General features: G+C 45.0%; 1 long non-coding RNA gene across 7 annotated transcripts in view; it reads right to left on the reverse strand.

The window, feature by feature from the left end:
• The window catches only part of LOC104651485 (uncharacterized), a 30,730-nt gene extending 17,660 nt beyond the window's left edge, over window positions 1-13,070 (reverse strand). For 3 of the 7 annotated variants that reach the window (XR_012512701.1, XR_012512697.1, XR_744941.3), the window contains exons 1-5: window positions 12,982-13,064; window positions 8,965-10,014; window positions 6,330-6,441; window positions 4,262-4,405; window positions 594-2,955 (exon numbers count right to left, since the gene is read on the reverse strand). This is a non-coding gene — a long non-coding RNA (uncharacterized LOC104651485). Of the gene's footprint in view, window positions 1-593; window positions 2,956-4,261; window positions 4,406-6,329; window positions 6,442-8,964; window positions 10,015-12,981 lie in introns of all 7 variants that reach the window. The other 4 variants (XR_012512698.1, XR_744942.3, XR_012512700.1 and 1 more) reach the window with 4 other exon arrangements.
• Between the last annotated feature and the right edge of the window lie 11,389 nt (window positions 13,071-24,459).

A 24,459-nucleotide genomic window follows, 5' to 3' on the forward strand; every position in this document is an offset into this window, starting at 1 on the left:
TGGGAAAAGTTAAATATAAGCAAAGGAGAATGTACTACTTTCAAAGCCAGAAAAAATGAGAATTTAAGGTGAAGAAGGAAAAGCAAAGGCAGAAGAGGAGAATATACTTGCGTTTCTTCACTGAGCTCTGCCTAGGCCACTGCTTTTCCCTGCATACACTATCCTTGAGCATGGCCCTAAGGAGAAGCTCTGCAGGACAGCTCCTAGAGTCACATACTTCATAGCCTCTGCTCGACTCAGAAGAAAACATCTTCAAAAGACCACGACAAAGAGGTGGGCTGGAATGTGACCTATTTGGGACATAGGTGGGGAAGGGGAGACAGCCCAGGAGTGGACTCGTTACTAATGGACTTTGGACATAACCTCAGAGAAGGTGGTTGGATAAATGAGGAGAGCCAGTGAAAGTCAACAGAAAAGATAAGGAAATAGAGACACTTTGTGTTGTCTCACTAATAGGCTCCTGCCACTCCTCGGCCTACTGTGGCCAGGGAAATAGGGATGCAAGTGTTCAACTCCTTTCATGTTTAGGTTGCCTCCACCCTCCAGGCTGCTTTGTCCTCTCGTCTGCTGGGCAGAAAAAGGAAAACAAGTACCTTTAGAGTCTCCAATCCTTGCCTGTCAGCCACTCCATATGACCTGAAGGAGACAGGTAAGCGTTGGAGAACACATTCATTTATTCTGGAAATATTTGATTGCCTATAATATACCAGGTATTGGAGTCAAATATAAAGCAGTGAAGAGCGCCGGGAGCAGTGGCTCATACCTGTCATCCCAGCACTTTGGGAGGCTGAGGCGGGTGGATCGTTTGAGCTCAGGAGTTTGAGACCAGCCTGGGCAACATGGCAAAGCCCCATCTCTACAAAAAAATATTAAAAATTAGCCTGGCATGGTGGTGCATGCCTGTAGCTATTTAAGAGGCTGAGGTGGGAGGATGGCTTGGGCCCCGAAGGCAGAGGTTACAGTAGGCCAAGATCACTATTGTACTCCAGCATGCAAGATTCAACCATCTTGAAAAAAAAAAAGAAAAAGCAGCAAACAGGCCAGGCATAGTGGCTCACTCCTGTAATCCCAGCACTTTGGGAAGTCAAGGTGGGCAGATCACGAGGTCAGGAGTTCAAGACCAGCCTGGCCAGCATAGTGAAACCCCATCTCTACTAAAGATACAAAAAATTAGCTGGGCATGGTGGTGTGTGCCTGTAATCCCAGCTATTCAGGAGGCTGAGGCAGAAGAATCACTTGAACCCAGGAGGTGGAGGTTACAGTTAGCTCAGGTCACGCCACTCACTCCAGCCTGGGTGACAAGAAAAAAAAAAAAAAAGGCAATGAACAAAGCTTCTTCCAGAAGCAGCCTAATTGGACCCCTGAGAGGTATCAGCACCAGCAACACTGCTCAGCTCCCATCCCCCAGCACCTTCGCCAAATCCAAGTCCCAGTTCTGCAGGGCCTCTCTTCCAAGCTTCCAAGCCCTGGTAAACCCAAATGCCCAACGATGATAGACTGGATAGGGAAAATGTAGTACATATACACCATGGAATATTACACAGCCATCAAAAACGATGAGTTCATGTCCTTTGTAGGGACATGGATGAACCTGGAAACCATCATTCTCAGCAAACTGACACAAGAGCAGAAAATCAAACACCGTATATTCTCACTCATAGGCGGGTGTTGAACAATGAGAACACATGGACACAGGGAGGGGAGCACTACACACTGGGGTCCGTTGGGGGGAAATGGGGAAGGGGCGGTGGGGTGGGGAGGTGGGAAGAGATAGCATGGGGAGAAATGACAGATACAGGTGAGGGGATGGAAGGCAGCAAACCACACTGCTATGTGTGTACCTATGCAACAATCTTGCATGTTCATCACATGTACCCCCAAACCTAAAATGCAATAAAAAAAAATAAAAAATAAAAAAAAATAATAATTATAATAAAAAGAAGAATGAGGTGAGTTGAAAAAAAAAAAATGCTCCCCTGACTCCATATGTTTCCTACAGTTACTATCCCTGTCACTTAGTTTTCGCCCCCGCCCTTTTTTTTTCCAGTTCTACTACACCTTCTTTACAAATTCTTTTTATTAAGTCCCCTATTTGAAATACCAAGAATGGCTTCTGGTTTCCTGACTGGACTTTATTATCACATGGGATGCTAAGAGTTTGGATTTTATGTCAAGTATAATGGAAAGCCACTGAGTAATTAGGCAGGGAATGACACAATTCTCTTATTCTGGCTGCGGTATAGAGAACAGGTCAGAAGAGCTAAAAGTACAAGCAAGGAGACCAGTTAAGACTTTCTTAGCTCTGATGTCTAGAAACTCAGTTGTCTAGGCTAGTGATGACAGTGGATACAGAAAAATATGGATGGGTTTTGTACATTTTGGGGGCATAGTCAACATAATGTGATGGTGATAGGTTATGGAGGTGAGGGAGAGAGTTCCTGTCTATGTCTACTCTAGAGCTTTCCTATCATTATCTGGGACAATGGGTGAAGCTCAAATAAATGAAGGTCAGGGAGGGAAAAGTAATTCACAGAAAGAAGGAAGAGATACAACCCCAGATGGAAAGCAAGCCCTCTCAGTGGTATCTTTGAGAGAGAGAGAGCAGATTATCATCCCCCTTATACAAACAGAAACACATTTTAAAGGGAAGAAGGATAGGCACACAGCAGTCTTATGGCTCAATCTACAGTAAAGACAGAATTATAATCTGGATTTCCCAAGGTGCAGAGGGCTCTCTTCTTACCAAGTCTTTTATGCAACTGTTCTAGGAGAGAATGGTTACTACTACTTAGCTTTTGGGCTGGGTCTTGGGAACTAGGAATCCAGGCAGGCTGGCTCCTCAATGTCATCTGGTCCATTTCCTCATGGAGGGCACAGGGCTTTGGCATATGGCTGTGGCTCTCCTTGTGACGTTTGTCTGGAGACACTTGACCTTGCTGTGACACGGCTCTGGATCTGCAAATAACTCAGCTCTTCAGCCTGCACAGCTATTATTTTGAGCACCTTGTATTATCAGTAATAGGTTAGGCATTTTCATGAAACTGCTGTTTTTTGTTTTTTTTTTTTCTTTGAGACGGAGTTTCGCTCTTCTTACCCAGGCTGGAGTGCAATGGCGCGATCTCGGCTCACCGCAACCTCCGCCTCCTGGGTTCAAGCAATTCTCCTGCCTCAGCCTCCTGACTAGCTGGGATTACAGGCAAGCGCCACCATGCCCAGCTACTTTTTTGTGTTTTTAGTAGAGATGGGGTTTCACCATGTTGACCAGGATGGTCTCGATCTCTCGACCTCGTGATCCACCCGCCTCGGCCTCCCAAAGTGCTGGGATTACAGGCTTGAGCCACCGCGCCCAGCCAAACTGCTGTTTTTTAAGGATAGTGAGGAAGGTCTTTTGTTTCTTCAGCATCCTAGTGCATACCTACCACTGGGAGGGTACACTCAGAATGACAGCTCAGGCTGTTTCTCTCAGTCCATTGATCACAGGCCCTCATCATTTGACCTTCCATTGCTTAACAAGCCCAATAGCATACTAACCACTTGAGAATATATTTGAAGTAGGCTGCACAAAAGGCAACACCCCCAAGTCTACAGATTTCCTTTTATGTCTAATATTACCCTCCAGGTTTGGTGCAGCCCTTTAGACGCCCATTAAAAAAGCAGGTTATTCCCTGGTAAATTACACACTGGTCTTTCCACAGTTTCCAGACCTCCTTCCCTCACTGAAACATTTTTTTTTTTTTTTTTTTTGAGACGGAGTTTTGCTCTTGTTACCCAGGCTGGAGTGCAATGGCTCGATCTCGGCTGACCGCAACCTCTGCCTCCTGGGTTCAGGCAATTCTCCTGCCTCAGCCTCCTGAGTAGCTGGGACTACAGGCACGCGCCACCATGCCCAGCTAATTTTTTGTATTTTTAGTAGAGACGGGGTTTCACCATGTTGACCAGGATGGTCTCGATCTCTCGACCTCGTGATCCACCCGCCTCGGCCTCCCAAAGTGCTGGGATTACAGGCTTGAGCCACCGCGCCCGGCCACTCACTGAAACATTTTAACTAGTTGATATAAGTTTTCAATTGACACTATTCCTTTTCTCCAAAGATTCCTAACCACTCCCTGTACACTGGATCAATAGTCTCACTACAACCCAGAGAAGTTGGGTAGAGCCTACAGGCTGTCACTGGTCCACAGTTTTACCATGGCTCCTCAGCTGATGGTGGCTGTTGAATGGTCAGAGCCAAACAAGAGCTGGGCGCCTCCAGCTTCCTTACCTCACTCTCCTTTCCTCTTGCTATGTCTCTGCTGCCTCTTGTGAGTGCAGTTAGGAACAGCTCAGAACTTCTGGGATCCTGGCACATGCATGCCCATTTCATAGCTTACTTCATCACAGGCGGAATCCTCAGCTCCTCGCAGTCCTGGAAATAGACTCAACTGTAACTTCGTTTCTAGGTAAAGACCAAGAGGACTGAGTGTTCTTCACTTAGAGAGAACATGCAATTCTGGCGAGTGGCCCCACCATTGCCCATGGTAGTCAGCCTGAAAGCTGTGAACTTCGTATTGACCTGTGCTAGAGGCTGGAGGAAGCTGCGCTCCTCCAACTGCTCAACCACTACCCTTACAGCTGGGAATTTCAGGGGCAAGTTTGGAGTTTTTTATCGATTTAGGATTCATGGAGATTTGTAAGTAATGTCTTGGTTTCCTGGTAGCCCCAGTTCATACCTGCTCTACTAGGTTAGGTGACTTGCCTAGTGACTAAGTAAAAAGAGCTGGACATTTTCCACTCATCTGTAATTTCTCTTTTTAAACGAGGATTCCTAGATGCTACCACTAGAGGTTCTGATTTGTCAATCTAAGGCAGTTTTCCAAGTGCTTCTGTGTGGTTATGCCTGTTTGAGAGCCATCAACCCCTTTCTTAGAGAGAAGGGATACTGGGGCCTAAGGTCAGTATCAGATTGTCAGTATCGGACAATCAACCTCCAGGTCTGCAGATGCGACCAATAAGTGTTAGCATGGTGCCATAGTGAGGCTTTGCAGTGAGACAAACCAGGTTTAATTTCTAATTCTGTGATCACCTGTTGCTGTGTGTCCTTGGATGACTGACTTAACCTTTCTGAGCCCAGCCTCTTCATTTTACAGTCAGTGATAATAATATCTACCTCTCAGAGGGGTTTAAAGGATTAACTGCTTTCATGTGTGCAAACCATTTACATATAACCTACCACACAAACATGCTTCACGTATGCCAGCTATTACTGGATACGTCTTAAGTTTTACCACGAAGGATAAATTAGCGCCAAACAACTTTAAACAAGCATCACTGAGAGCTACATCTGCAATTCTTCCAACACCATATTCTTTAGTCGGTCAGTGAATTCATTTGTTCATTAAATATAGTATGATGAAACTGATATTTATTTTGCCCAGGTATGTTTATAATGCGCCAGGCACAGAGAGATCTGGAAGACCTGGTCACTGCTCCAAGGGAGAGAAGCTGGATTTTGGACATAGGTCAAATCAATTCCAAAACCTTTCATTACTTTCATTTCACTTTCACTTAGAAATCCTTACAGTCTAGGGCCGGGTGTGGTGGCTCACGCCTGTAATCCCAGCACTTTGGGAGGCCTAGGCGGGAGGATCACCTGAGGTCACGAGTTCAAGACCAGCCTGGCCAACACAGTGAAACCCCATTTCTAAAAACAAATAAAATGAAGAGAAATTCTTACAGTCTAAAAGTAGAAAAGGCAAAAAGTGACCCGTTTAAAAAGAAAGAGAAGGCTGGGTGTGGTGTTTCAAGCCTGTAATCCCAGCACTTTGGGAGGCTGAGGCAGGCAGATCACCTGAGGTCAGGAGTTCGAGACCAGCCTGGCCAACATGGTGAAACCCCATCTCTACTAAAAATACAATAATTAGCCAGGCATGGTGGTGCATGCCTGTGATTCCAGCGACTCAGGAGGCTGAGGGAGGAGAATCACTTGAACCCAGGAGGCAGAGTTTGTAGTGAGCTGAAATTGCACCACTGCACTCCAGCGTGGGGACAGAGTGAGACGCTGTCTCAAAAGGGAAAAAAAAAAAAAAAAAAGAAGAAAGAAAAATGACCCATCAGAGATCTCACTTGTTACCCAATTCCCCCACTTACCATCGAGGTAGTGTCTGTTGAAATCCCCAGTTGGATTTTTTTTTTTAACAAGTCAAGACTTTAGACCAAGGGACAGGAGATGGGGACATAAAAGGACATATCAGAAGTAGAATTCATATCCCCAAGCAGAGAGCTCTCTGGGGCTGGTCAAGCACACAGTGGGACTTCACTCATTTGTTCACATCTTCCCTTTGCCCTCTCACCTTGATTCTTAGCCTTTGTTGGATTCCTGGGCTCTGGACCGTTTCAGCTCTACTGTCATTCCTTCTCAATGGCCAAGCAACCTGACACGTCCACATGGGATCTTCCAGCCTGCTGGTATTAATAGTATCTTTTGATTTAGGCTCATGCTGTCCAGGCTGAACTAGCCCCTATAAACCTGTTCAGAAAACTTGATTATTAGTCTAAATTAAAATCAGGTTCTCTTCCTTGGGTGCCAATAGGTCACCATGAATGTCCCAAGTATCTGAGGAGTAATGGAGAAACCACAGTTGATTGTTGCCTGGCCAGGGCTGACCAAGATAGACAAGAAGTCCCTCCAAGAGCCCTGTTTTAACTCCAGCCTCATGTCAAACTGCTCAACTTCCTTTGCTGCTGGAAGTGGTTGAAAGACTCAATGGAAAGTAACCCCATGAAATTAGGACATCCTACCCCCAAATAACCCTTAAACAGAGGGAGTCCCCTCCCACAACTGTGCTGTTGCTGTCACTACACAAGACCTGGGACTGAAGACTGCGGTCTGCCTCTCTTTGGTCACCCTGCCTACCTTGAGGATCTGTAAGTAATGAAAACTCTGAAACTTTCAGTGTGGCTGTGGTGGTCTCACCCAGCCCTGAGGGCGAGATCACCCCAGAGGAACTCATGCAGCTCAATGCCCTGCTGGTGTTCTTTTGGAGCCTCTGGGCACAGTAGCTAAATTAATGGAGAAACCCAAAGAGTTCTGGGCAAAACACCAAGATATAACCCTTCTAAGGGCTATCACGGAATGGGCCATTCTGAAGGGAGAATTGGAGGAAATGACAAAGCTTAATAAGGAACTGAGATGTCTCAGTCTGGCAGCTGTACCATCATTTCACCTGTTTCTTTCTCCCAATTCTGGTCATGACAGAACTGTAAAGTCATGTCTATGATGTCACAGACACTGATGAGCTCTCATCCCTGGATTCTTCCCTTTCCAGCCTGAGACTCTGTGTCTCTCCATTTCTTGGAGTCACTGAGTTCCTCTATAAGGCCTTATGGTCCAAATGGTTCTGAGTATGAGCTCTGCCTCTTCTTTTGGGAAAATCCCTGAGGAAGGGAGCTTCACTGGTTCTAATAGGAGCTTGGCAACTCCCCATATAATCCCAGAGAAAAAACCCCTATCACTGAAACCTTACCTCACCCCTTCAGAAATCCCTGTATGGGCTCAGGGAGCAGAGGTGTGGGAACAGAGATTCCTGAAAGCCAGAGCTAAACACTTGAACGTGGAGTATGGCAGTGTTCAAGTCATTGAACAGCTGAGCAGAACAGAATTAGAGCAGTCAGGCATACACATGGCCAAGAACACATGAAAAAATGCTCATCAGTAATCATTAGAGAAATGTAAATCAAAACCCCAATAAGATACCATCTCGGCCGGGCGCGGTGGCTCAAGCCTGTAATCCCAGCACTTTGGGAGGCCGAGGCGGGTGGATCACGAGGTCGAGAGATCGAGACCATCCTGGTCAACAAGGTGAAACCCCGTCTCTACTAAAAATACAAAAAGTTAGCTGGGCATGGTGGTGCATGCCTGTAATCCCAGCTACTTAGGAGGCTGAGGCAGGAGAATTGCCTGAGCCCAGGAGGCGGAGGTTGCGGTGAGCCGAGATCGCGCCATTGCACTCCAGCCTGGGTAACAAGAGCGAAACTCCGTCTCAAAAAAAAAAAAAAAAAAAAAAAAAAAGATACCATCTCACACCAGTCAGAATGGCTATTACTAAATGTCAGAAAATAACAGATGCTGGCAGGGTTGCAGAAAAAAGGGAATGCTTATACACTGCTGCTGGGAATGTAAAGTAGTTCAGCCACTGTGGAAATCAGTTTGGAGATTTCTCAAAGAACTTAGAGCTACCATTCAACCCACCAATCCCATTATTGGGCATGTAGCCAAAGGAATAATCATTATACCAAAAAGACACATGTACACATATGTTCATCGCAGTGCTATTCACAACAGCAAAGACATGGAATCAATCTAGATGCCCATCAATGGTGAAGTAAAGAAAATGTGGTACATGTACACCATAGGATAGTACACAGCCATAAAAAAGAATTAAATTATGCCCTTTGCAGCAACATGGAGCTGGAGGCCATTATTTTAAGCAAATTAACACAGGAACAGAAACCCAAATACCATGTGTTCTCACTTGTAATCCAGAGCTTACAAACACACATGGATACAAAGAGGGGAACAACAGACACTGGGGCTTACTAGAGGGTAGAGAGTGGGAGGAGGGTAAGGACTGAAAACTAAATAATCTGTACACCAAACCCCTTTTATATGCAATTTAACAAACCTGCACATTTACCCCCAAAACTAAGAGTTGGAAAGGGGGGGTAAAAAAAAAAAGTAGTCAAGGTCCCAGCACCACAGCTGCCAGGAACACAGACCATAGTAGGGTCCTGTTGGCTCAGAGCAGTGCAGGATGGTCTGTGGCCACCCCCACTCCAGATCCACAGCTCTGCCACACTGTGCAGCATAGTTCCCAGTCCCCAGCTGGTCCCACTTTGGCCCTGTCTTGAGCAGAAAGCCAATTGCATTAATCTGTTTTGGGGAGAGGTGCGACTCAGACACTGAGGACTTAACTGAAACTCCCATACCTTGCTGGGCATTGCAATTCCTCCATCACAGAGCAGGCCTTTCAAGAACAAAGAGGTTCTCTCTCTCGATTTTTTTTTTTTTTTTTTTGGAGACTGAGTTTTGCTCTTGTTGCCCAGGCTGGAGTGCAATGGCGCAATATCAGCTAACTGCAACCTCCACCTCCAGGATTCAAGTGATTCTTCTGCCTCAGCCTCCTGAGCAGCTGGGATTACAAGAGCCTGCAGTGACGCCTGGCTAATTTTGTGTGGTTTTTTTTTTTTTTTTTTTGAGACGGAGTTTCGCTCTTGTTACCCAGGCTGGAGTGCAATGGCGCGATCTCGGCTCACCGCAACCTCCGCCTCCTGGGTTCAGGCAATTCTCCTGCCTCAGCCTCCTGAGTAGCTGGGATTACAGGCACACGCCACCATGCCCAGCTAATTTTTTGTATTTTTAGTAGAGACGGGGTTTCACCATGTTGACCAGGATGGTCTCGATCTCTTGACCTCGTGATCCACCCGCCTCGGCCTCCCAAAGTGCTGGGATTACAGGCTTGAGCCACCGCGCCCGGCCCTCAATTTTGTGTTTTTTGTTTTTTTTTTTTTTTTTGAGACAGAGTGTTGCTCTTGTTACCCAGGCTGGAGTGCAATGGCGCGATCTCAGCTCACCGCAACCTCCGCCTCCTGGGTTCAAGCAATTCTCCTGCCTCAGCCTCCTGAGTAGCTGGGACTACAGGCACGCGCCACCATGCCCAGCTAATTTTTTGTATTTTTAGTAGAGACGGGGTTTCACCACGTTGACCAGGATGGTCTCGATCTCTCGACCTCGTGATCCACCCGCCTCGGCCTCCCAAAGTGCTGGGATTACAGGCTTGAGCCACCGTGCCCGGCTCAATTTTGTGTTTTAAGTAGAGATGGGGTTTCCTCCATGTTGGTCATGCTGGTGTCGAACTCCCGACTTCAGGTGATTTGCCTGCCTCAGTCTCCCAAACTGCTGGGATTACAGGTGTGAGGTACTAGGCCCAGCCAAGAACCAGGAGATTCTCATTCAGAGCAGGACCAGGTGAACATAACCTGCAGAGGAGAAAGGATGTATTTTATAGGAGACAAATCTGCCATCCTTAATACTGGGGAAGCAAGGGTCTACTGAATGTTTGGTGACTGGCGATGGCATTCAACTTTGCTCTCCATCCACCCTCCCTCCTGCAAAGAAGAAATTCTGATCTGAGGGAAGCTGGAATGGGCACCAGTCAGGGAAACAAATTTAAGTCCTTAAGCAGCAGGAGCAAAATCAAGTTTCTCCACCTTGCTATGCTGTCTGTCCGCTCACCCAGGCCCTCTACAACCTGATCTCCATTTCTATTTACATACTCCCCTTCTCACCCATTGCCTTGGTCTCCCAGGTTCTAACTCCAAATCCAGCCCCAAAGTCATTTCCTTCTCACTCCTTTCTGGATCATGCTCCCTCACTCAGGCTTGACTCTTCCTGTGAAGAATAGTAAGGAATTGTTTCAGTTTCAGGATCTTCTCCTTCAGTGCAGCTTCCAGAGCAGAGCTCCCAGAGCAGAGCTTCCAGAGCCGACTGAAGGCCTTGTGAGGCCCAGACACTCATTGATAATTAGGATCTGAAGGGCTGGTGAGCCATCTTAAAGTTTCCAACTTCTCTGAGACATTAGATTTTGCCGTAAGCCACTTGAGAGGAGTAGTAAGAAATTCAACTACATCTGAGGCTGATCTGTGGCTCAAAATTCAGTTCCTACAACTCCTACTAGGTCTGATAAAAACTCTACTCTGGAGGCCGGGCACGGTGGCTCAAGCCTGTAATCCCAGCACTTTGGGAGGCCAAGGCGGATGCATCACGAGGTCAAGAGATCCAGACCGTCCTGGTCAACATAGTGAAACCCCATCTCTACTAAAAATACAAAAATTAGCTGGGCATGGTGGTGCGTGCCTGTAATCCCAGCTACTCAGGAGGCTGAGGCAGGAGAATTGCCTGAACCCAGGAGGCGGAGGTTGCGGTTAACCGAGATCGCGCCATTGCACTCCAGCGTGGGAAGCAAGAGCGAAACTCCGTCTCAAAAAAACAAACAAACAAACAAACAAAAACTCTACTCTGGAAACCGAAAGAGGTCAGTGTGAGTTCATTTCTACTTCACTTTCTTAACTCTAGGAAAGAAGGTATTTATTTCTCATCCCATTCAATTCAACATATGAGACATAATGTTAACTAGTGGAAATAATACAGATTTTTTTCCTTCAGGTGAATCTAGTTTGAGTCCAAGCTCAACTCCATACTAAGTGATTTGTGGAAAATTACTCAACTCCTGTGATCCTCTTTTTATCATCTGAGGATCGTAACACCCACCTTGCAGAGTTGGGTGTGGTGGTTCATGCCTGTAACCCCAGTATTCTCGAAGGCCAAGGATGGCAGATCACTTGAGGTCAGGAGTTCAAGACCAGCCTGGCTAACATGGTGAAACTCCCATCTCTACTAAAAATACAAAAAAAAAAAAAAAAAAAAAAGATTAGCTCGGCGTGGTGGCGGGTACCTGTAATGCCAACTACTCAGGAGAATGAGGCAGGAGAATCGCTTGAACCCCAGAGGTGGAGGTTGCAGTGAGCCAAAATCGCACCACTGTAGTTTAGCCTGGGCGACAGAGCAAGACTCTCTCTCAAAAAATAAAAAATAAATAATACCTGCCTTGCAGGATACAGGATAAGAGTATACATGATAAGAGTAAAGTATCTGGTCCAGTGCTTGGCACTCAGAAGGATGTGAATAAAAAGTATGCGGTGGTAGTAAGAGAAACTCCATCTTGCAGGAACTTCATACCATATATTACTACTTGACATATAAGTTTAATGTCTGTCACCCCCTGCCAGAATGTAAGCTTTTTCAGCTCAACGCTGAATCCTAGCACCTTGAATCGTGTTTGGTGCTAAATATATTTATTTGCCAGGCATGAATGAATGGGTGAAAAAATAAGAGGAAGACTGGACTCATCAGACCTAACTAACTGAGCATCACTTAAGCATTATAAAGAACACAAAATGAGAAAAAACCGGTCTTTGGCTGAGATGTCTCCAACATCTGCTCCCTCTCCATTTCTGCTGTCATTCTAGGGCAGAGTTTCAGAACCTTAGCACCATGACATTTTGAGCCATACCTTTTTTTGAGTTCTTGGGGTTGGGGAGTGGGGCGGGAACCTTGTGTACCTTGCAGAATGTTTAGCTGCATCCCTGGCCTCCACCCACTAGATGTCAGTGGTACCCCTCAGTTGTGACAACAAAATTGTCAATTGTGCTCTGGGTCAGGCATTGGTTGAGAACCCCAGCCTAGGAATATATTAGTGCCTTTATTTACCAAAATTTTCCCTCCTTAAGTCCCCAAGACCTAATTCATCTTTTCCATAGAAAATGAACACGAGGAACAGCTGGTCTCCATCTCTACCAACCAGGTAAGGGCACCTGAGCCTAAGTATCGGAAATGTAGAAGAAAATGTTCATGTTCTCAAGGAGTGCACCACCAAAGACAAGACTGATGTCTTGGATAATGACTGATGACACCAATAACCCCATCTTCTTGAAGCGTCCTGATCCTCTGAACTCTATGGTCCTGTCTAACGTCTCTCAGCGTGCTCCATCTTAAGCCGCTAACATTAGAATTTGTTTCAGGTGGGTTTATACACTTCACCAGTTTGGGGGCTCGCTAAGGGTAAACAGCGTGTCTGTGCTGTCTTCGTGTCCCCACCGCTCAGTACAAGGACGCAATGGGGCTTTAGGAAACGAGTGTTTCCTTAGCATAAAGGGAAAGAGGCACCAAGCCCTTCAAAGGAGGCCTCACTGGGGAACCTGAACATACAGGAAGCTCCGAAGGGCAACAAAGCCGGCACTCCGGGCTGTCTCGATCCCAGGCATCCCCTGAGGACCCAGTTCACTCTGTATCACGAAATCACTGCGAGTTTTTGCGTCAAAGAACCCAGGGTGCAATCAGAGCCGTAGGACAGACAGCGGAGACGCAACCCTTGAGCCCCGCCTCACCAGAAAATGTTAAGAGCGACTAGCCAGCCACGCCATCTTTTCTACTACGTCACGCCGGAAGCCATCGCGGGGCACGCCGGGACCACAAGGCCACACGCATGCACAATAGCTAAGCCCGAACCGAGAGATGCGAGTCGCTGAAGTGTGGCACTAAAGGACCATCTTCTCCACCTGATTTCCGCCCTTCGCTAATTGACAGGACTTTCGTCCATGAATCCCGCCTTGCGTCATATGCTGGGACCAATTACAATGCCTGAGAACCCGGGGCCCGGATCTAGATGGGCACGCCTTCCTGTTTTACGCGTTAGGTGAGGACTTCCCTGATGGAAAACGTGGCGTCTATTGTGGGCCATGTGTAATTGTAAACATTTATACACTAACTCATACAGCAACCCTACTAAGTCAATTCTATTACCATTTTTATCTTCCAGATGAGGAGGCCAAAACACAGTTTAAGTGACTTTCTAAAGACAGAAGTGGGACTAAAAATCGTTTCAAAACCAGTGGATTTTTCCCCACTCTATATTGTTTTTATTTCTTAATACAAAGTAAGTACTGCAAAAACGTTCTCACTTAAAACTGAAGTCTCGGCCGGGCGCGGTGGCTCAAGCCTGTAATCCCAGCACTTTGGGAGGCCGAGGCGGGTGGATCACCAGGTCAAGAGATCGAGACCATCCTGGTCAACATGGTGAATCCCCGTCTCTACTAAAAATACAAAAAAAAAATAGCTGGGCATGGTGGCACGTGCCTGTAATTCCAGCTACTCAGGAGGCTGAGTCAGGGGAATTGCCTGAACCCAGGAGGCGGAGGTTGCGGTGAGCCGAGATCGCGCCATTCACTCCAGCCTGGGTAACAAGAGCGAAACTCCGTCTCAAAAAAAAAAAAAAAAAAAAAAAAAAAAAAAAAAAACTGAATTCTCCACGCTTGTAATCCCAGCACTTTGGAAGGCCGAGGCAGGGGGAATCACTTGAGTCCAGGAATTTGATGCTGCAGTAAGAGGTAATTGCCGCTGCACTCCAGCTTGGGCGGCAGAGTGAGATCGTCTCTAAATAAATAAATAATAAATCCCAATGAATAATAAAAAAATTATCTTCATACCTTGCCTCTGAAACTACTCTCCCTCCCTAGATAAAATAACTGTTACTGAGGCAGAGGAGTCTGGAGGCAGGGAACCTAAGACCATTCACGCTGACTTCCTAGAACTAAACCAAAAGGAAAACCCCAACTTTCCCCACCTAAGTAAGGAAAAAACCCACCGAAAGGACTAGAGGCTACTCCTTTTACAAACCCCCCAACCTTTTCTGCGTGGCAGATGAAAAATTTTAAGTATCTTTGATTAGTTGCTTTCTACACCCGATCAGAAATTTGCACAGCAGTGTAACTTTGTAACTTCACTTTGGCCCCTGATTGGTTGCTTTCCACAACCAATCAGATGCTTGCATGGGGTAACCTTTGTGACTTCACTTCAGCCTCTGAGTGTGGGCCACTACTTCATTTACGTAAGATATACACCAAGTGGCCTATAGGAAACCTCTGGAGAGTGTTTAAACACCAGAAAAATTCTGGCACATGGCTCTTGAGCCCCTGTGCTCTACTGGCTGCCACCTTGTGGAGTGTACTTTCGTTTTAAATAAATCTCTGTTTTTGTTGCTTTTTTCCTTGCTTCGTTTGTGCGTTTTGTCCAATTCTTTGTTCAAAACGCCAAGAACCTGAACACTCTCCACTGGTAACATTACCAGCATGTGTATCTTTCTGGTTCTTAATATATACTCTTTCTCCATTTACTATATCTTCATTTTTTCCCCATATATATATGCTGCATTTAGGCATGTACCACAATATATATATACTATTTAAACTCTTTTTCCATGTGCCTCCCCCCCACCATATATATATATATATTCAATCATTTCCCTTTCGATGGACATTCAAATACTTTTCTAATTTTCACGCGTGTGTGATTCTCGATGGGGTATTCTGGATATATTTTGAAGAGGGACCTACTGGATTGAGATGTGGAGTGTGAGAGAAAGAACAGTGTTTGATAATACTAAGGCTTCTATGTAGTCTTTCTGCCTTCAGTCTTGCCCCTCTTCATTCATTCGTCATTTATGAAGGCCCTGGTAGCACAGAGGAGTAGTAGCTCATCAGGATATAAATACAAGGTGTGGGATGTGAAATTGGCTGATGACACTTCTCAGAAAAGTATGCCATGAAATATTACCACGGAGGAGTTTTCTAAACACATGTATTTCTCACACAGATTATCTATTTTGATTCCTACAATGTTCCTGCCACCTATTATAGTCATTTCACAGATGATGAGACAGAGTGTTATAAAGCGCCACTGACTACCCTAATTAGTTGCAAAGTACACCCAAATACTCAAGCTCGTGACTCCTGGTGCACTTTCTGAGGCACCTTGCTGCCTTTCTACTCAGAGAGCAGAGTAGTAGATGACCAAATGGACAGAAGAGAGAGACAGAAAGAGCAAACAGAGCCTGAGTGTGGGGAAAGGCAAGGGCAGAGCAGTGCTTTAGTCACATGTATCCTGAGCCACCTAGATGCATCTTCAGTGTACCTTTAAGGGCCTTGTCCCTTAAAATGCAAATGAGAGGGGGAAGTATTGGTGTAACTTTGTTAACAGGATAGGAAAAAGAGCTTGATCGGATCAAGGAAGTAGCTGTTCTTAGGCTAGATTTAGTTAGAGGTGATGGTCCCAAATAAAAAGGCACTACCACAATCAACAAAATAATAGCAAACCAAATTCAACAGCACATTTAAAAGATCGTTCACCATGATCAAGTGGGATTCAACCAAGAGATGCAAGGATGTTTCAACATATACAAATCAATAAACGTGGTATCACATTAACAGAATGAAACACAAAAACTTTTGAAATGCATATAACCATTTCAATAAATGCAGAAAATACATTTGACAAATTCATGATCACTGCGTGATAAAAACTCTCATCAAATTAGGTATAGAAAGAATGTACCTCAACACAATAATATATATGACAAACTCATAGCTAATATCCTGCTAAACCAGGAAAAGTTGAAAGCTTTTCCTCCAAGATCTCGAACAATACAAGGATGTCCACTTTCACCAGTTCTATTCAATATAGTACTGGAAGTTCTAGCCAGAGAAATTGGGCAAAGCAAAGAAATAAAAGTCATCCACACTGGAAAGGAAGAAGTTAAATTGTCCCAGTTTACAAATGACATTATGTTATAAATTTCAGACACTACCAAAAACTGTTAGAATTAAGTGAATTCAGTAAAGTTGCAGATAAAAAATTGACATACAAAAATTAGTAGCTATTAAGACACAGTGGCTCATTCCTGTAACCCCTGTACTTTGGGAGGCTGAGGTAGGAGGCCAGGAGTTTCAGACCAGCCTGGACAAGTTAGTGAGATCTCATCTCTACAAAAAAAAAAAAAAAAAAAAAAAAAAAAAAGGCCGGGCGCGGTGGCTCAAGCCTGTAATCCCAGCACTTTGGGAGGCCAAGGCGGGTGGATCACGAGGTTGAGAGATCGAGACCATCCTGGTGAACATGGTGAAACCCCGTCTCTACTAAAAAAATACAAAAAATTAGCTGGGCATGGTGGCACATGCCTGTAATCCCAGCTACTCAGGAGGCTGAGGCAGGAGAATTCCTTGAACCCAGGAGGCGGAGGTTGCAGTGAGCCGAGATCGCGCCATTGCACTCCAGCCTGGGTAACAAGAGCGAAACTCCTTCTCAAAATAAATAAATAAATAAATAAAAATAAAATAAAATAAAAACAGCTAGGTGTAGGCCAGGTTCAGTGGCTCACACCTGTAATCCCAGCAGTTTGGGAGGTTGAGGCAGGAGGATTGGATTCCGTGAGGTCAGGAGTTCAAGACCTCAAAATTAGCTGAGTGTGGTGCTGCACATCTGTAATCCCAGCTACTCTGAAGGGTAAGACAGGAGAATTGCTTCAACGTGGGAGACAGAGGTTGCAGTGAGCTGAAATTGTGCCACTGCACCCCAGCCTGGGTGACAAAGTGAGACCCCATCTCAAAAAAAAAAAAAAAAAAAATTGCCAGGTGTAGTGGCATGCTTGTAGTCCCAGAAACTCAGAAGGCTGAAGTGGGAGGATTGCTTGAGCCTAGGAAGTTGAGGCTACAGTGAGCTGTGATCACACCACAGCAGTCCAAACTGGGTAATGGAGTGAGATCCTTTCTCAAAAAAGAAATTAACCAGGAGTGGTGGCACACATCTGCAGTCCTAGCTACTTGAGAGGCCGAGGCAGGAGGATCTCTTGAGCACAGGAATTCAAGGCTGCAGTGAGCTATGATCATACTGCTTGCTATACTCTGGCCTGGACAACAGAGCAAGACCCTGTCTTCAAAAAAGGAAAAGAAAACTACTTTTAAAAATGTGTATTAGCCTGGCGTGGTGGCTCACACCTGTAATCCCAACACTTTGGGAGGCTGAGGTGGGCGGATCATGAGGTCAGGAGATCAAGACCATCCTGGCCATGGTGAAACCCTATTTCTACTAAAACACAAAAAATTAGCTGGGCTTGGTGGTGCATGCCTATAGTACCAGCTACTTGGGAGGCTGAGGCAGGGGAATCGCTTGAATCCGGGAGACGAAGGTTGCAGTGAGCCGAGATTGTGCCACTGCACTCCAGCCTGGCAAAAGAGCAAGACTCCGTCTCAAAAAAAAAAAAAAAAAAAAAAGTGTATTAATCATATCCCTAGTAGATTATAACCAAAGGACAAAAATAACTGTTTAAAAAAGTTATTTATGTTTACATATATATGTACATATAACATGTCAAAAATAACTATTTAAAAACAGTTATTGTCAAGAAAGTAAAGTAAAAAGGTGTAAAATTAAAAATTAAAAAACCCAGTCATTTAGCTAATTAGTTGCAGAGTACACCCAAATACTCAAGCTCTTGACTCTCTGTGAATTGAACTTTCTGAGGAACCTTGCTGCCTTTCTGTTTAGAGAACAGGGTAGCAGATGACTAAATGGACAGAAAAGAGAGACAGAAAGAGAAAGCAGAGCCTGAGTGTGGGGAAAAGCAAGGGCAGAGCAGTGTTTTAGCATGTCAGATATATGTATATACACACAGATATATTTCTCTTTTTCTCTGTGGCCTGGGGGTTGGAGACCCTTGTTATAAATCATTGAATTAAACAGAAAACCTTAATTGCACAAGATAGAACCAAATAAATGAATAAATTGAGTTTAATTAGTAGCAGGATATTTACATTATTTACATAGCTTCAAGGTACTTCTTTTTTTTTTTTTTTTTTTTTTTTTTTTTTGAGAGAGAGTCTTGCTCCGTCACCCAGGTTGGAGTGCAATGGCGCAATCTCGGCTCACTGCAACCTCTGCCTCCGGGGTTCAAGTGATTCTCCTGCCCCAGCCCCCTGAATAGCTGGGATTACAGTTGCACACCACCACACATGGCTAATTTTTATATTTTTACTACAGACAGGGTTTCGCTGTGTTGATCAGGCTAGTCTTGAACTCCTGACCTTGTGATCCACCTGCCTTGGCCTCCCAAAGTGCTGGGATTACAGGTGTGGGCCACTGCATCCTGCCAACACACTTATTGATTACAAAGAGGAAAACGATGGAAAAGACTGGTCAGCACAACCTTCGTTCAGTGATCCAAGTAACATCATTAGAAATGTAAAAAACTGGCTGGGCGCTGTGGCTCAAGCCTGTAATCCCAGCACTTTGGGACGCTGAGACAGACGGATCACGAAGTCAAGAGATCGAGACCATCCTGGCCAACATGGTGAAACCCCGTCTCTACTAAAAATACAAAAATTAGCTGGGTGTGGTGGCATGCACCTGTAGTCCCAGCTACTCAGGAGGCTGAGGCAGAATTGCTTGACCCCGGGAGGCAGAGATTGCAGTGAGCCAAGATCATGCCACTGCACTCCATCTTGGCGCCTGGTGACAGAGTGAGACGCTGTCTCAAAGAAAAAAAAAAAGAAAAGAAAGAAAAAGCAAAGAAATGTAAAACACTGAAATATACACTCCTTGATAGGACACAACAAGAAGAATGCAACCTTGCATCTGTGATACTCCTGCCAAAGATGCTAACCTGAATCTATGTATGAAAAAGCATCAAACCCAAATGGAGACATGTTCTACCAAATAACTGGCTAAAAATCTTTTATAGTGTGAGAATCATGAAAATCAAGAAAAGACTGAAGAACCATCTCAGACTGACAAAGACTAGACACTTGACAACTAAATGCAATGTGTGATTATGAAGAAAATTGTTTTGTTACGAAAGGCATCGTTGGGACAGTTGGCAAACATTGAATGGGGTCTGTAATTAGATAATTTAATGTATTAATGTTCATTTTTCTTAATTTTCTTGTTGAAACAGAGTCTCCCTCTGTCACCCAGGCTGGAGTGCAGTGGTGTGATCTCAGCTCACTGCAGCCTCTGCCTTTCGGGTTCAAGTGATTCTCTTGCCTCAGCTTCCCAGGTAGCTGAGATTCCAGGCATGTGCCACCATGCCCAGCTAATTTTTATATTTTTAGGAGAGATAGGGTTTCACTATGTTGGCTAGGCTGGTCTCGAACTCCTGACCTCAGGTGATATGCCCCCTCCTCAGCATCCCCAAGTGCTGGGATTACAGGCAGGAGCAACCACACCCGGCCAGTCTTGGCTCTTTAATGCAATTAAGAGAAAGTGACTTTGGGTCAAGTGTGGTAGCTCACTCCTATAATCCCAACACTGTGGGAGGCCAAGGTGGGAGGATCACTTGAGTGCAGGAGTTTGAGACCAGCTAAGCAACATAGTGAGATTCTGTCTCCATAAAAAATTGAAGGCCGGGCGCGGTGGCTCACACCTGTAATCCCAGCACTTTGGGAGGCCGAGGCGGGTGGATCACGAGGTCAAGAGATCGAGACCATCCTGGTCAACATGGTGAAACCCTGTCTCTACTAAAAATACAAAAATTAGCTGGGCATGGTGGCGCACGGCTGTAGTCCCAACTACTCGGGAGGCTGAGGCAGGAGAATTGTTTGAACCTAGGAGGCGGAGGCTGCGGTGAGCCGAGATCGCGCCATTGCACTCCAGCCTGGGTAACAAGAGCAAAACTCCGTCTCAGAAAAAAAAAAAAAAAAAAAAAAAAAAAAAAAAAAAAAAAAAGACACACACACACACACACACAATATTTTGGGTCTGGTGCAGTGGCTTAAGCCTGTAATCCCAGCACTTTGGGAGGCTGAGGCAGGTGGATCACGAGGTCAAGAGATCGAGACCATCCTGGTCAACATGGTGAAACCCCATCTCTACTAAAAATACAAAAAATTAGCTGGGCATGGTGGGGCGTGCCTGTATTCCCAGCTACTCAGGAGGCTGAGGCAGGAGAATTGCCTGAACCCAGGAGGCGGAGGTTGCGGTGAGCCGAGATTGCGCCATTGCACTCCAGCCTGGGTAACAAGAGCAAAACTCCGTCTCAAAAAAAAGAAAAATTAAAAATTAGCCAGGCATGGTGGCATGCACCTGTGGTCCCAGCTACTTGGGAGGCCAACGCAGGAGGATCGATTGGCCTAGGAGTTCAAGGCTGCAGTGAGCCATAATTATGCCACTTCAGTCCTTCAGTCCAGCCTGGGTGACAGAGAGACAGAATTCTTGTCTCCCCCCAAAAAAACCAAAAAACCGACTTTGGTTAACATAAGTAAAAAAGAAATATGTTTGGAAAGATATCCAATTGCTCACTCAATCTGAAAGAAGTCTAAATTCGAAACGATGCTGAGTCAAAGGAAACCAGGAAGTAGGAAGCACTGCCAAAGTCACGGGAGCAATCTGGTTTCAATGGTATTGTTTTCTGAACACTGACAGTGTCCCTGCAACTGAGACAGGAAATTTTGTTTACTGCTGTTTCTGTTGTAGGGAATGCTGGAAGGCAATAGGGAGCCTTAGAGGGTTATAACTCTGGGGAGTGATGTGATCCAAGGTGTTTAAGCAAAAATTCTGAGGGCTCTATAGAAGGAAAATAAGTGAGGCCGGGCGCAGTGGCTCAAGCCTGTAATCCCAGCACTTTGAGAGGCTGAGGCGGGTGGATCACGAGGTCGAGAGATTGAGACCATCCTGGTCAACATGGTGAAACCCCGTCTCTACTAAAAATACAAAAAATTAGCTGGGCATGGTGGCACGTGCCTGTAATCCCAGCTACTCAGGAGGCCGAGGCAGGAGAATTGCTTGAACCCAGGAGGCGGAGGTTGCAGTGAGCCTAGATCGCGCCATTGCACTCCAGCCTGGGTAACAAGAGTGAAACTCCGTCTCAAAAAAAAAAAAAAAAAAAAAAAAGAAGGAAAATAAGTCGGGAAAGAACTGCCATATCACCATATTGTGCCATTAACCACACAGCAAATGCAGAAAGAGGAACCACAATAGGCTGGAGAGAGGAAGAGAGTGAGTTCAATATCAACAACACTGGAAGACCACCGGCAGAGTTATCCAGAAGGAAGTTACAGGTTTGGACCTGGAACTTGAGAGATAAATCAGGGATATCAGAATATGAGCTAGAGTGAAAAAGAGTTGTGATCGACGTAATATGACTATCATAAACAAGCACTTAAAGTTCACAAGGCATACTACTAAGTGCTTTATATATATTAACTCATTTAACATAACTGAATGAGGTACATGCCATTGTTCCCATCTCACAGGAGAAGACAGATTCAGAGTTTTAGTAACTCAGCTCATTAGCGGTAGAGAAGCTCCTTCACATTTGCATGGGGAGATTTGCACAAACATCTTTGCATCATTATAAAGAAGAAAATTGGAAACAAATATATAGGGAAGATCTTTTTTTTTTTTTTTTTTTTTTTTTTTTTTTTTTTTGAGACAGAGTTTCGCTGTTGTTACCCAGGCTGGAGTGCAATGGCACGATCTCGGCTCACCGCAACCTCCGCCTCCTGGATTCAGGCAATTCTCCTGCCTCAGCCTCCTGAGTAGCTGGGATTACAGGCACGCACCACCATGCCCAGCTAATTTTTTGTATTTTTAGTAGAGACGGGGTTTCACCATGTTGACCAGGATGGTCTCGATCTCTCGACCTCGTGATCCACCCGCCTCGGCCTCCCAAAGTGCTGGGATTACAGGCTTGAGCCACCGCGCCCGGCCAAGACTGTTCTTTAACGATGAATATACAGTTAACCCTTGAACAACATGAGTTTTAATGGCTTGAGTCCACTGTACATGGATGTTCTCCCTCTGCTGCTATTGAGACAGCAAAACCAGCCCCTCCTCATCCTTCATCCTTCTCCTTCTCAGCCTACTCAACGTGATGCCAATGAGGATGAAGACTTTTATGATGATCCACTTCCACTTAATGAATAGTAAATATATTTTCTCTTCTTTATTATTTTTTCAATAATATTTTCTTTTCTCTAGCTTACTTTAAGAACACCATGTATACTACATATAACATAGAAAATACGTTCTAATCAACTGTTTATGTTACAGGTAAGGATTCCAGTCAACAGTAGGCTATTAGTAAATTTTTAAGGACTCAGAAGTTATACTCAAATTTTCAGCTGCACAGGGAGTGGGAAGTTGGTTCATTTAACCCCTATGTTGTTCAAGGGTCAGCTGGATAGACAGATAGAGCATATACAATATATACATTTACACGTGTATGTTTACATATTAAAACTTAAGACAAACTAAAAGCATATCAATGTATGTTCATGGCAATAGTTGCTGAATAATATTTCACTGCATGAATATACCGCATTTTATTTCTCCATTCATCAGTTAATAGACATTTGTGTTGTTTCTAGTTCTGCCCTATTGTGAATGTATAGTGCTGCTTTAAATATCTGTGAATAGGTTTTTATATGAACCTAAGTTTTCATTTCTCTTAGGAGTGGAACTGTGGGGCCATACAGTAATTCTATTTAACTTTTTTTTTTTTGAGACGGAGTTTTCGCTCTTGTTACCCAGGCTGGAGTGCAATGGCGCAATCTCGGCTCACCGCAACCTCCGCCTCCTGGGTTCAGGCAATTCTCCTGCCTCAGCCTCCCGAGTAGCTGGGATTACAGGCACGTGCCACCATGCCCAGCTAATTTTTTGTATTTTTAGTAGAGACGGGGTTTCACCATGTTGACCAGGATGGTCTCGATCTCTCGATCTCGTGATCCACCCGTCTCGGCCTCCCAAAGTGCTGGGATTACACTATTTAACTTTTTGAGGAACAGTCAAAAACTGTAAAAATTTGAGACACAGGCAAATAATAATAATAACCTTTTGGCAAGTAGGGTGTCTTAGTCCATTTTGTGCTGCTATACTAGAATGCCTGAGACTGGGTAAATTACAAAGACCACAAATTTATTTTCTCACAGTTTCAGATGTTGGGAAGTCCAAGATCAAGGAGAGGGCAGATTCAGTTGTCTGGTGGGGGTTGCTCTCTGTTTCCAAGATGGTGCATTGATGCTGCATCCTCTAGAGAGGAGAAATGCTGTGTCCTCTCATTATTGGAAGGTGGAAGGCAAGTGAGCAGATGACTGCGTGAAGCCTCTTTTATGAGGGTCTTAATCTCATACCCAGGGGAGAAGCCCCCATGCCCTAATCAGCTAGCTGTTAAAGGCCCCACTTCTTACCACATTGGCAACCTATGGATTTTGGATGGGATATACTCAAACCATAGCATAGGGCATAATTGCTTATGTAATAAAGGGCCTACACTTTTCTTAGGAATTTGATTTATGTTTCAATGTTTTACTGAGAATGTACCTAGATTTGTTCTTTCTGTTTGTAGTGCTCTAATTGTGTCTGTGTCTGTAAGATTTTTTGTTTGTTTGTTTGTTTTTTGAGATGGAGTTTCACTATCACCACTGAAGCTGGAGTGCAGCGGCATGACCTCAGCTCACCACAACCCCCACCTCCTGTGTTTAAGCAAATGTCCTTCCTCATCCTCCCGAGTAGCTGGGATTACAGTAATGTGCCACCATGCCTGGCTAATTTTGTATTTTTAGCAGAAACAGGCTTTCCCCACGTTAGTCAGGCTGGTCTCAAACACCTGACCTCAGGTGATCCGCCTGCCTCAGCGTCCAAATTGCTGGAGTGCTGGGATTACCGGTGTGAGTCACCATGCCAGGCCTTTTCTTTTCAGATGGAGTCTCGCTCTGTCACCCAGGCTAGAGTGCAGTGGTGAGATCTCGACTCACTGCAACCTCCCCTCCTGGATTCAAGTGATTCTCCTGCTTCAGCCGTCCACATGGCTGGAATTATAGGTGCACGACACCATGCCTAATTTTTGTATTTTTAGTAGAGATGGGGTTTTACCATGTTCACTAGGCTGATCTCAAACTCCTGATCTCAAGTGATCTGCCTGCCTTAGCCTCCTTAAGTGCTGGGTTTACAGGCGTGAGCCACCGTGCCTGGTCGACATTATTTTTAGTTATTTTTTACTTTTAAAAAGTATTTAGGGATACCTTCCAAATATGAATGCTTAA

The sequence above is a fragment of the Saimiri boliviensis genome, chromosome 12 (genome assembly GCF_048565385.1).
Source record: "Saimiri boliviensis isolate mSaiBol1 chromosome 12, mSaiBol1.pri, whole genome shotgun sequence".
Lineage (NCBI taxonomy): Eukaryota > Metazoa > Chordata > Mammalia > Primates > Cebidae > Saimiri > Saimiri boliviensis.